The sequence below is a fragment of the Dermacentor albipictus genome, unplaced genomic scaffold (assembly GCF_038994185.2).
Source record: "Dermacentor albipictus isolate Rhodes 1998 colony unplaced genomic scaffold, USDA_Dalb.pri_finalv2 scaffold_75, whole genome shotgun sequence".
NCBI classification, from domain to species: domain Eukaryota; kingdom Metazoa; phylum Arthropoda; class Arachnida; order Ixodida; family Ixodidae; genus Dermacentor; species Dermacentor albipictus.
The window spans coordinates 350,001-360,000 of NW_027225629.1; the positions used below are offsets into that span (position 1 = coordinate 350,001).

The following is a 10,000-nucleotide window of genomic DNA, read 5'->3' on the forward strand; positions in this document are numbered from 1 at the left end:
TGAGGCGGAAGACGAAGCCAGCAAGGGCCTGGCCGCAAGTGCGTTCGAATACGGGATTACAGTCCCTCGTCTGTCCGTACTTCCTCTTTCGACGTGCGGCGCCTTCCCAAAGCGCACAAGTCCGCAAACCGCAGAACGCTTCCGACGTAGCAAAGCCGCGTTTCCTTCGGTACTTCGCAGCAACGCCGCCTTTCCCTCGGCGGCGGGCAAATAGCCTGCAGACGTCGTCGCATTGAACCGCGAACTCGACACCTCGCGCGTCACGAGCGGGAGCCGACCGGCAGCCTCCGGCCCTTTCGGGCGCGGTGGAATTTGCCGCGGAGGACGGGAGAGTGCTTTAGGCCACGGTTCCTTCCGTACTTGGCAGCCGCACCCTCAATACCGCCGGTTCCATGACCGACCGAGCGCCGCACCGTTCCTTTAGTACTTGGGCAGCAACAAAGTCGGGTCGTTACTCCACACTCGCCGCAGGAAGCGACCGGCAGCCGCCAGCCTTTTCAGACTCGGCAGCGTTTGCCGCGGAGGACGGGAGAGCGCTCGCACCACGGTTCCGTGTGTACTAAGCGGCAGCGGCATTAGCTCTCGACCGTCAGTTCCTTGACCGACCGCACGCTTCGCCGTTCCCCTCGTACTGGGCAAGAGCAGCAGGTCGGGTCGTCTTACTCCCATTCCGCGCAAGAGTGCCGAGGCGGACTTCAGAAAGCCCACCCAACAGTGTGCGTTACGCCGTTTCTACCCGCGGGCGCGGCCAAGCCAACCGTCCAAGGTTGCAGCCGGCGTCCACTGGGCGCAACAAATTTGGCACGGGGCGCCCTTCGAAATTCGGGCAATCCCCGGCATGTTCGGGTATAGCCGTCCCCGCGTCCAAGCGGGGCCAGCGGCGGAAAGCGTCGGGCGCAGCGAGCTGCTTCACCCACACGGGGTAGAAACAATGGCGCTCGTCACCCTCGAACAATCCGGTAATGATCCTTCCGCAGGTTCACCTACGGAAACCTTGTTACGACTTTTACTTCCTCTAAATGATCAAGTTTGGTCATCTTTCCAACAGACCGGCGCAACCGAAAGGCCGCGCCGGACATCGGTCCGAAGACCTCACTAAATCATTCAATCGGTAGTAGCGACGGGCGGTGTGTACAAAGGGCAGGGACGTAATCAACGCGAGCTTATGACTCGCGCTTACTGGGAATTCCTCGTTCAAGGGGAACAATTGCAAGCCCCTATCCCAATCACGAAAGAAGTTCCACGGGTTACCCAGTCTTTTCAGACAGGGATAAAGACACGCTGCTTCCTTCAGTGTAGCGCGCGTGCGGCCCCGGACATCTAAGGGCATCACAGACCTGTTATTGCTCTGTTTCGTGCGGCTAGGAGCCGCTTGTCCCTCTAAGAAGGTTGTAAGGTGCTGGGAACCCCGCACCTATTTAATAGGCTAGAGTCTCGTTCGTTATCGGAATTAACCAGACAAATCGCTCCACCAACTAAGAACGGCCATGCACCACCATCCACCGAATCAAGAAAGAGCTCTCAATCTGTCAATCCTCCCAGTGTCCGGGCCGGGTAAGTTTTCCCGTGTTGAGTCAAATTAAGCCGCAGGCTCCACTCCTGGTGGTGCCCTTCCGTCAATTCCTTTAAGTTTCAGCTTTGCAACCATACTTCCCCCGGAACCCAAACACTTTGGTTTCCCGGAAGCTGCCCGCCGAGTCATTTGAGTAACTCAGGCGGATCGCTGGTTGGCATCGTTTATGGTCAGAACTAGGGCGGTATCTGATCGCCTTCGAACCTCTGACTTTCGTTCTTGATCAAAGAAAACATTCTTGGCAAATGCTTTCGCAGTAGTTCGTCTTGCGACGGTCCAAGAATTTCACCTCTAGCGCCGCAATACGAATGCCCCCGTCTGTCCCTCTTAATCATTACCTCGTATTCCAAAAACCAACAGAACAGAAACGAGGTCTTGTTCTATTATTCCATGCAAGTTTATTCAGGCGACTCGCCTGCGTTGAGCACTCTAATTTTTTCAAAGTAAAAGCACCGGCCTTCTCGAGGCACACAATGAAGTGCACCAAGAAAGGACCGGCATGATGTTCAGTCCGAGCCGTCGCATCGGGTAGATGCACTACTCGTCTGGAACTGAGATCCAACTACGAGCTTTTTAACCGCAGCAGCTTTAGTATACGCTATTGGAGCTGGAATTACCGCGGCTGCTGGCACCAGACTTGCCCTCCAATTGATCCTCGTTAAAGGATTTAGAGTGTACTCATTTCAATTACGGGGCCTCAAAAGAGTCCCGTATTGTTATTTTTCGTCACTACCTCCCCGTGCCGGGAGTGGGTAATTTGCGCGCCTGCTGCCTTCCTTGGATGTGGTAGCCGTTTCTCAGGCTCCCTCTCCGGAATCGAACCCTGATTCTCCGTTACCCGTAACAACCATGGTAAGCAAGTAACCTACCATCGAAAGTTGATAAGGCAGACACTTGAAAGAAACGTCGCCGGCTCGTGGCCATGCGATCAGCACAAAGTTATCCAGAGTCACCACACAATACGGGCCGAAACCCGATCGATCTTGGTCTAATAAAAGCACCCGTCGCCCAAAGGGCTTCAGGCTCACTGCATGTATTAGCTCTAGAATTGCCACAGTTATCCAAGTAGGAAGAAACGATCTAAGGAACCATAACTGATTTAATGAGCCATTCGCGGTTTCGCCTTATTTCGGCATGTACTTAGACATGCATGGCTTAATCTTTGAGACAAGCATATGATTACTGGCAGGATCAACCAGGTAATCGTTCAACTGCGCGTCCCGCCTGTCAAGCAGGCCGGACGCCGTTTTTGCGATGCCGAGGCCACCTTCAGGCGCCCCAGCACGCTTCGTTCTTGCAAAGAGTAGCACTTTGCACAGTCCGAGACGACGGCGTTCGAGCTCGCTACGGCGCCCTCCCCGAAGGGCCGGGTATCGCCACGCGGCAAGAAGCACGCAACATTCTCGATAGACTGGTTGTGTCGACTCGATCACGGCTTGCGGTTTCTCTTGAGCCCGCAGCACAGGTGGACCGACCGACACTTGCAACGTAGCCGAGACGGCAAAGCCGCCAGGCGACGGGTCACGCCCGCGCCTTCGGCGCTTTCGCATTTGACTCGTCCGAGGACGATGCGGAACACAACTCGATATCGTGGAGAAAGCGTCGTCCGACAACCAGCCCCTAACGCATCAAGCGGATGAGGCTGCAGACGTCAGCTGTGGGATCCACGGGAGCGATACCGGGGACACGCTTGACGGGCACGAAGCCCGCCGCATATCAAACACCCAGGTCGCTTTTGGGGGCGACTGCTCTCTGGGACCCCCATATAATAGCAGCGATAAGTTCCCAAATCTCCATGGGGCCGTACTCGTGCCACTTTCGACGAGCGTTTGGCGAAAATCGTGCCGCCTCGCAGCGCCGCGAGCGAGATGGAAAGCTTACGTCGGCAGCGCAATGCCGAAGTCGTGAAAGCGCAGCGCGTCGACCGAATGCGCGAACGGCAATCTCTCGCCTATGGACAGCGCGGTTTCCAGAACAATCGCCTTTCTGTGCCCCTACGGGGCCGCACGCTAGCGCGGCCCTTTCGCCGTTTCCGAGCACGAGTGCGACCGGCGCGGGCGGCGTGCTCGACACCCCGGCTGACGCCGTTTCGGACTTTGTCTCTTCGCGCGCTCGCGCCAACGCCGCGGCAAAACGACGACCTCTGCGCGGTTCTTTCCCGGTTCCCGGCGTGCTATAGTGCAGCCAGCCGGACGGTGGCGACGACTCAGTCGCGGCCGTGCGGTGGCTTGTACGCCAAAGTTGCGTGACGGGCGTCGAGCTCCCGCCGCGGCCCGGCTCAGGTGGTTTCGGACTTCTGTCTCTTCCGAGCGCTCGCGTCGTCGTGGGCACGATTCTCGAGTGCGGAGCGGTGCGCGGACACCACCACGAACACGCGCAAGCCGAAAACGGCACTACGGTACAACGTCGGCCAGGGCGGTACGGCCCCCTTATATGAGCAGCGATAAGTGACCAGATCTCCACGGGGCCGTACTCGTGCGACAAGGCGGCGTACTGCGCCGAGCCGAGCGCCAATATTTGGCCTTGGCACGGCCGATTTGAGCTCTCGCGATCGCCGCGGTACCGCCGCTCACCGATTCAAGGCACGCTAGCGCGGCCCCTTCGCCATTTTTCGAGTAAGAGTGCGAAAAGCGCGCGCGGCGTGCTCGTCGCCCCGGCTGACGTAGTCTCGGACTTAGTCTCGCTCACGCCGCCCCGGCTGACGTCGTCTCGGACTTAGTCGCGCTCACACCGCCCCGGCTCACGTGGTTTCGGACTTCCGTCTCTTCCGAGCGCTCGCGTCGTCGTGGGCACGATTCTCGAGTGCGGAGCGGTGCGCGGACACCACCACGAACACGCGCAAGCCGAAAATGGCACTACGGTACAACGTCGGCCAGGGCGGTACGGCCCCCTTATATGAGCAGCGATAAGTGACCAGATCTCCACGGGGCCGTACTCGTGCGACAAGGCGGCGTACTGCGCCGAGCCGAGCGCCAATATTTGGCCTTGGCACGGCCGATTTGAGCTCTCGCGATCGCCGCGGTACCGCCGCTCACCGATTCAAGGCACGCTAGCGCGGCCCCTTCGCCATTTTTCGAGTAAGAGTGCGAAAAGCGCGCGCGGCGTGCTCGTCGCCCCGGCTGACGTAGTCTCGGACTTAGTCTCGCTCACGCCGCCCCGGCTGACGTCGTCTCGGACTTAGTCGCGCTCACACCGCCCCGGCTCACGTGGTTTCGGACTTTCGTCTCTTCCGAGCGCTCGCGTCGTCGTGGGCACGATTCTCGAGTGCGGAGCGGTGCGCGGACACCACCACGAACACGCGCAAGCCGAAAACGGCACTACGGTACAACGTCGGCCAGGGCGGTACGGCCCCTTATAAGAGCAGCGATAAGTGACCAGACCTCCACGGGGCCGTACTCGTGCGACAAGGCGGCGTACTGCGCCGAGCCGAGCGCCAATATTTGGCTTTGGCACGGCCGATTTGAGCTCTCGCGATCGCCGCGGTACCGCCGCTCACCGATTCAAGGCACGCTAGCGCGGCCCCTTCGCCATTTTTCGAGTAAGAGTGGGAAAAGCGCGCGCGGCGTGCTCGACGCCCCGGCTGACGTCGTCTCGGACTTGGTCGACGCCCCGGCTGACGTAGTCTCGGACTTAGTCTCGCTCACGCCGCCCCGGCTGACGTCGTCTCGGACTTAGTCGCGCTCACACCGCCCCGGCTCACGTGGTTTCGGACTTGCGTCTCTTCCGAGCGCTCGCGTCGTCGTGGGCACGATTCTCGAGTGCGGAGCGGTGCGCGGACACCACCACGAACACGCGCAAGCCGAAAACGGCACTACGGTACAACGTCGGCCAGGGCGGTACGGCCCCTTATAAGAGCAGCGATAAGTGACCAGACCTCCACGGGGCCGTACTCGTGCGACAAGGCGGCGTACTGCGCCGAGCCGAGCGCCAATATTTGGCCTTGGCACGGCCGATTTGAGCTCTCGCGATCGCCGCGGTACCGCCGCTCACCGATTCAAGGCACGCTAGCGCGGCCCCTTCGCCATTTTTCGAGTAAGAGTGGGAAAAGCGACCGCGGCGTGCTCGACGCCCCGGCTGACGTCGTCTCGGACTTAGTCGACGCCCCGGCTGACGTAGTCTCGGACTTGGTCTCGCTCACGCCGCCCCGGCTGACGTAGTCTCGGACTTGGTCTCGCTCACGCCGCCCCGGCTGACGTCGTCTCGGACTTAGTCGCGCTCACACCGCCCCGGCTCACGTGGCTTCGGACTTGGTCTCTTCGAGCGCTCGCAGCCAGGTCGGGGCCGACGCCGACGTCTGCGTGGGGCTTCAACGATTCCCGGCGCGACGCAATGCAACTGCGCGCAGGATGCCAGCGACTCCGCCGTGGCCGTGCGGCGGTGTACACGCAGAAGTTTCGTGAAGGGGTATCGAGCTCCCGCCGCCCCGGCGGACGTGGTTTCGGACTTTAGCGCTCGCAGCGATCTCGCGGCGATCGCTGACGTCTGCGCGGTTTCAGGTGTGCTACGATGCAGCAGTCTGCCGCACGACAATTTACGGAAGCGAGTGCATTCCGCCCCGGCGGACGCGGCAGCGGACTTTGTGCCTGCGGGAGTGCTCTTGTTGCTGTAAAATTTGAACGGGTGCAGCTGCGCGAAGCAAGTGTACACATTTTCTCTCTCTCTCTCTCTCTCTCTGCCTCTGAGGCGACTGTAATTTTAATTTAAATGCAATTGGAGGCGGGAGCAACCTGATGAGAGTAGGCGGACTTCGGCACACCTTGTAGTTTAGAAATTGTTTTCAAGCTTTGAGGACATACACAATCGCGCCATCTGCTTTCCCCGTCTCTTTGGCACTTCATAGTGTGTGCAGCATGCTCTGCATTCCAAAGAAACGCGCCTGTTTCTCCCCCTCTCTCACGTTCTTCTTGTCTTTCTTGCTGCTCTTGTGAGAAGTTGCTATGCTCTTTACTCGCTGTAAAATAGAATGCTTGCGCGAGCCAACAACTTGCGTGTCTTTCTTTTTTTTTGTTGTTGTTGTTTTTTTCTCTCTTCCCAAGACGTTTCTGCCATTATTCACTAGCTCTCGTTCTTAGTATGCAACGGAGCGTTAGCTCGCGCCATCTACCTTTCTTTCTGTATGGCGAAGGCCGTAGGTTTTCCTAGTTCCGCACACAGATGGCGCGGATGCGTTTTCGCGCCAGTTTCGAACGACCTCGCTGTACACATGTTTCTCATTTAAAAGTTTCAAAGGGGCTTGCGAAAGGGCGTGGTCCTTTTTTCTTGCGCAAGGCTGAGCTTTCCAGCTGTGCTTAAGCTATGCTAGCATGTGTGCGTATGTGTGTGTGTGTGTGTGTGTGTGTGTGTGTGTGTGTGTGTGTGTGTGCGTGCGCGCGCGCGCGTGCGTGCGCGTGCATATGTGTGCGTGTGTGTGTATACACGCACACGGTAAAGATGATGGGGTAGCGCTATTTCTTTCTTTCTTTCTTTCTTTTTTAACAACACCTGTGCTCCACATGGCGATCTTCCTGCCCTCTATGTTTCCGGTTGGAAGGAGTGCGCAGCCTTTTCTATATTTATTTATTTTTTTTTTTTCATTCTCTTTCATTCGTACATGAGGCGCGCTACCTAATTCTAGCGGTCGAATCGACACGTTGCAATCCGTCCCGGCCTGTGCCGTATGAAAACTTTCAGTGGGCCTTGCGGTAAATAAAAGGAAATGAGGGAAATGCGCGTAGTGTATTACACTTGCGCACGGGCTTGAAACGAAGGCCTCAAAGAAAGCCGCCTTGAGCGGTCGCATTCAGACGGAAGTAAGCATTCCCCTTGCGCGTGTTTTCCGCTCGCCTGTTCCGTTTTCTACGAGGTTGCCTTCGTTGGTTTTGCCTTGCGAACAAGCTTGCGCTCGGGTCTCGTTTCTACGCGACGGCGTTTCGTTAACAGTGAAAGACTGAGGCGTCGCGAGTTGATTCGCGAGATAGAGAGCATAGAGTCTCTAGACGGGCTGGGTTTTATAAGATTGCCCACGCTGTTGCTGAGGTTACCAATGTCGCCAGGGCACCCACAAGGCAGTGGTACAATGGAGTGAAGTGAAAGACATCGCTTCTCGGCCTTTTGGCTAAGATCAAAGTGTAGTATCTGTTCTTATCAGCTTAATATCTGATACGGGTTCTATATGGACCCACGATATTAAACCTATTTTTGGAAGTTGGCGGAGTGCTTGAAGCCTGCTTCACCTCCGCCGCAGGTCGGCCCGGTATTGCACTACCTCCGGGATCGGCCCCCGCTCACTTAGGTGAGACTTCATTCAATCAAAATGAAGAACACAAGCTCGAAGCGAGCACTCACGTGACACGCACCATTCCCATACTATACGCAACGATGCCGGTGTTTCTGAACGATTGTCTGCTGTAATGAGCCACTTGGGGGGGGGGGGGGGGGAAGGGTGATTAGCCGTGGGTTTTGCAATCAATGTAAGTCCCACTCAAAGCCAACACTGCATTTTGGAGTTCACTATCGCTTTGATCCGTAAACGACAGCAAGCTCGCCCTGCGAAAATCCGCTGCCCTAGTGGAAGAAAGGTTCCCTATGAAACAAAAATGGAGTGCCCGATTTCCGGCAACATTTTCGCTGCAGTGGGACCGAGCGCCTCGAAAACAAACTTGTCGTATGGCCAAGTGTGGCGAAATATATTCAAGGGTTCAGAGGTGCCTCAGCTTTCCAACCTGTATGTTATGAATACCTGTTGCTACCTTTTCGTCATCATCATCCTGCTGGCTACGACCACTGCAGGGCAAAGACCTCTCCCATTATTCTCCAAGCACCCCGGTCACGTGTAAGCCCGGTCACGGTCGCCGTCTAGTGCCTGCGCCCTTCCTAATCTAATCTGCCCTCCTAAATTTCCGCCACCCCGTGCTACGCTTCCCTTCTCTTGGAATTCAGTCGGTAACCCTTAATTGATGATCTTCCCCCCACATTGCATGCCCTGCGCACGCCCATTTCTTTTTCTTGGTTTAAACTAAGGTGTCATTAGCTCGCGTTTGTTCGCTCACCCCCCGAATCTGCTCTATTCTTATCCCCCGTAGCGCTACACCCATCATTCTTCTTTCCAAAGCTCGTCGCGTCGCCCTCAGTTACCCTTCGGTAATCCTTAAGGTCCTTCGTTGCGGCACTCGCGGCATCTTTCTCATTTAAATAAGGCTATTTCGTTCAGTTTTGGGGGAAAACTCAATGAGCTAGGCGCGATTGTGTCCCCGGCGCCGCTCTCAACAAGATGGCGGCGCCCAGGCTTTTTGCCTGGTGGTTCGGCTTGACGCAGAACACGCCTGCAGGGCAGTGAAGCCGCATTGAAGGGGCAACGAGCGGCGCAGTGAAGCGCATGCTCGGGCGAAAAACGCGAACATCAGCCAAAAATACAACCAAATGGCCAAATACGAATTTCCGTTATGGGAAATTGGAGTTCAGTTGGCGCGTTGCGCTCGCCTAAGGTAAAGAACATAAATGCGAGTGCCACATCAGCCAAGTCAATGCTGAGGATCGCGTATCATTTCTTATTTATTTTTCCCCTTGCCTCCTGGCCTGCGTGGCCCTAGCGCGCATGCCCACGAAAGTAATGCAATAAGGAAAACGCGAAATCATGCGGTGACGGCTGTATCATATCCATTGTGCGTGCTTTGTTCTTTTTGGACTACAGTGGTGTGCGTTATGAGAAAGTTTCAGTGACCAGCGAACCTATATTTAGAACCACATTTACGGTTACTGCTAACAAGCTGCGGGTAGGTGTTTTTTTTTTCTTTCTTTCTTTTTTTCGCTACCAACGATGGGTTATCGCAACCGCGATCGGTTGTGCTAGACGCGTTCTTGCCAAACGTTGGCTCTATACGCGACCCGTGACGCGTGGTCGGCACATTCAAGCAGTCCATTGCAAACCGTTCCAAGAAGAAGGATGCTAGCTCCACGTTCCGCCGGGAGCGCTAGTTCGAAGATTGTACTTTTAGACCCTCGAGGAAGCACCGCCATCCCACGTTTTCTATAACGCGCTAAGACTCAGAGCGACAGCGACCACTTGTCTTTGTCAATATCTCGGACACACTTTTTTTTTTTTCTTTAATCCAGATCGTCAGACGAGCCCGCGTTCACGCGCACTCGCTCTCTCCGATAAGCAGGGTAGCTCGGTTGGGGTGTTGTAGGGCCTCGCGCATGCGCTGCTGAGTTCGTCGCTTCGCCGGCCGGTCGACGCTGGCGCGGTACTGGTAATCAACTTCGACGGGCATGGTGAAACGTCACTGTGAAACGTCACGACTAGCAATGCAATGTGTTTGCGAGCAATCGGAGAAATGAGAGAGCCCCTGTAGATTAGTGGAAACGTTCCTCCAAGTATTACGTTTGCAATTTGCGCCTACGAACATGAACTAGACAAAGGAAATGATCTGTAGCCGCCTTCACTTCATA

At 56.3% G+C, this 10,000-nt stretch overlaps 2 non-coding genes across 2 annotated transcripts; one reads left to right on the forward strand and one right to left on the reverse strand.

Moving 5' to 3' along the window:
- Positions 1-960: 960 nt before the first annotated feature.
- On the reverse strand, positions 961-2,775 carry LOC139053124 (small subunit ribosomal RNA). Its single transcript, XR_011510227.1, has one exon. It is a non-coding gene; the product is annotated as a small subunit ribosomal RNA (ribosomal RNA).
- Positions 2,776-7,647: 4,872 nt separating this feature from the next.
- Positions 7,648-7,839, forward strand: LOC139053180 (U2 spliceosomal RNA). Its single transcript, XR_011510277.1, has one exon. It is a non-coding gene; the product is annotated as a U2 spliceosomal RNA (small nuclear RNA).
- The last annotated feature ends 2,161 nt before the right edge of the window (positions 7,840-10,000 follow it).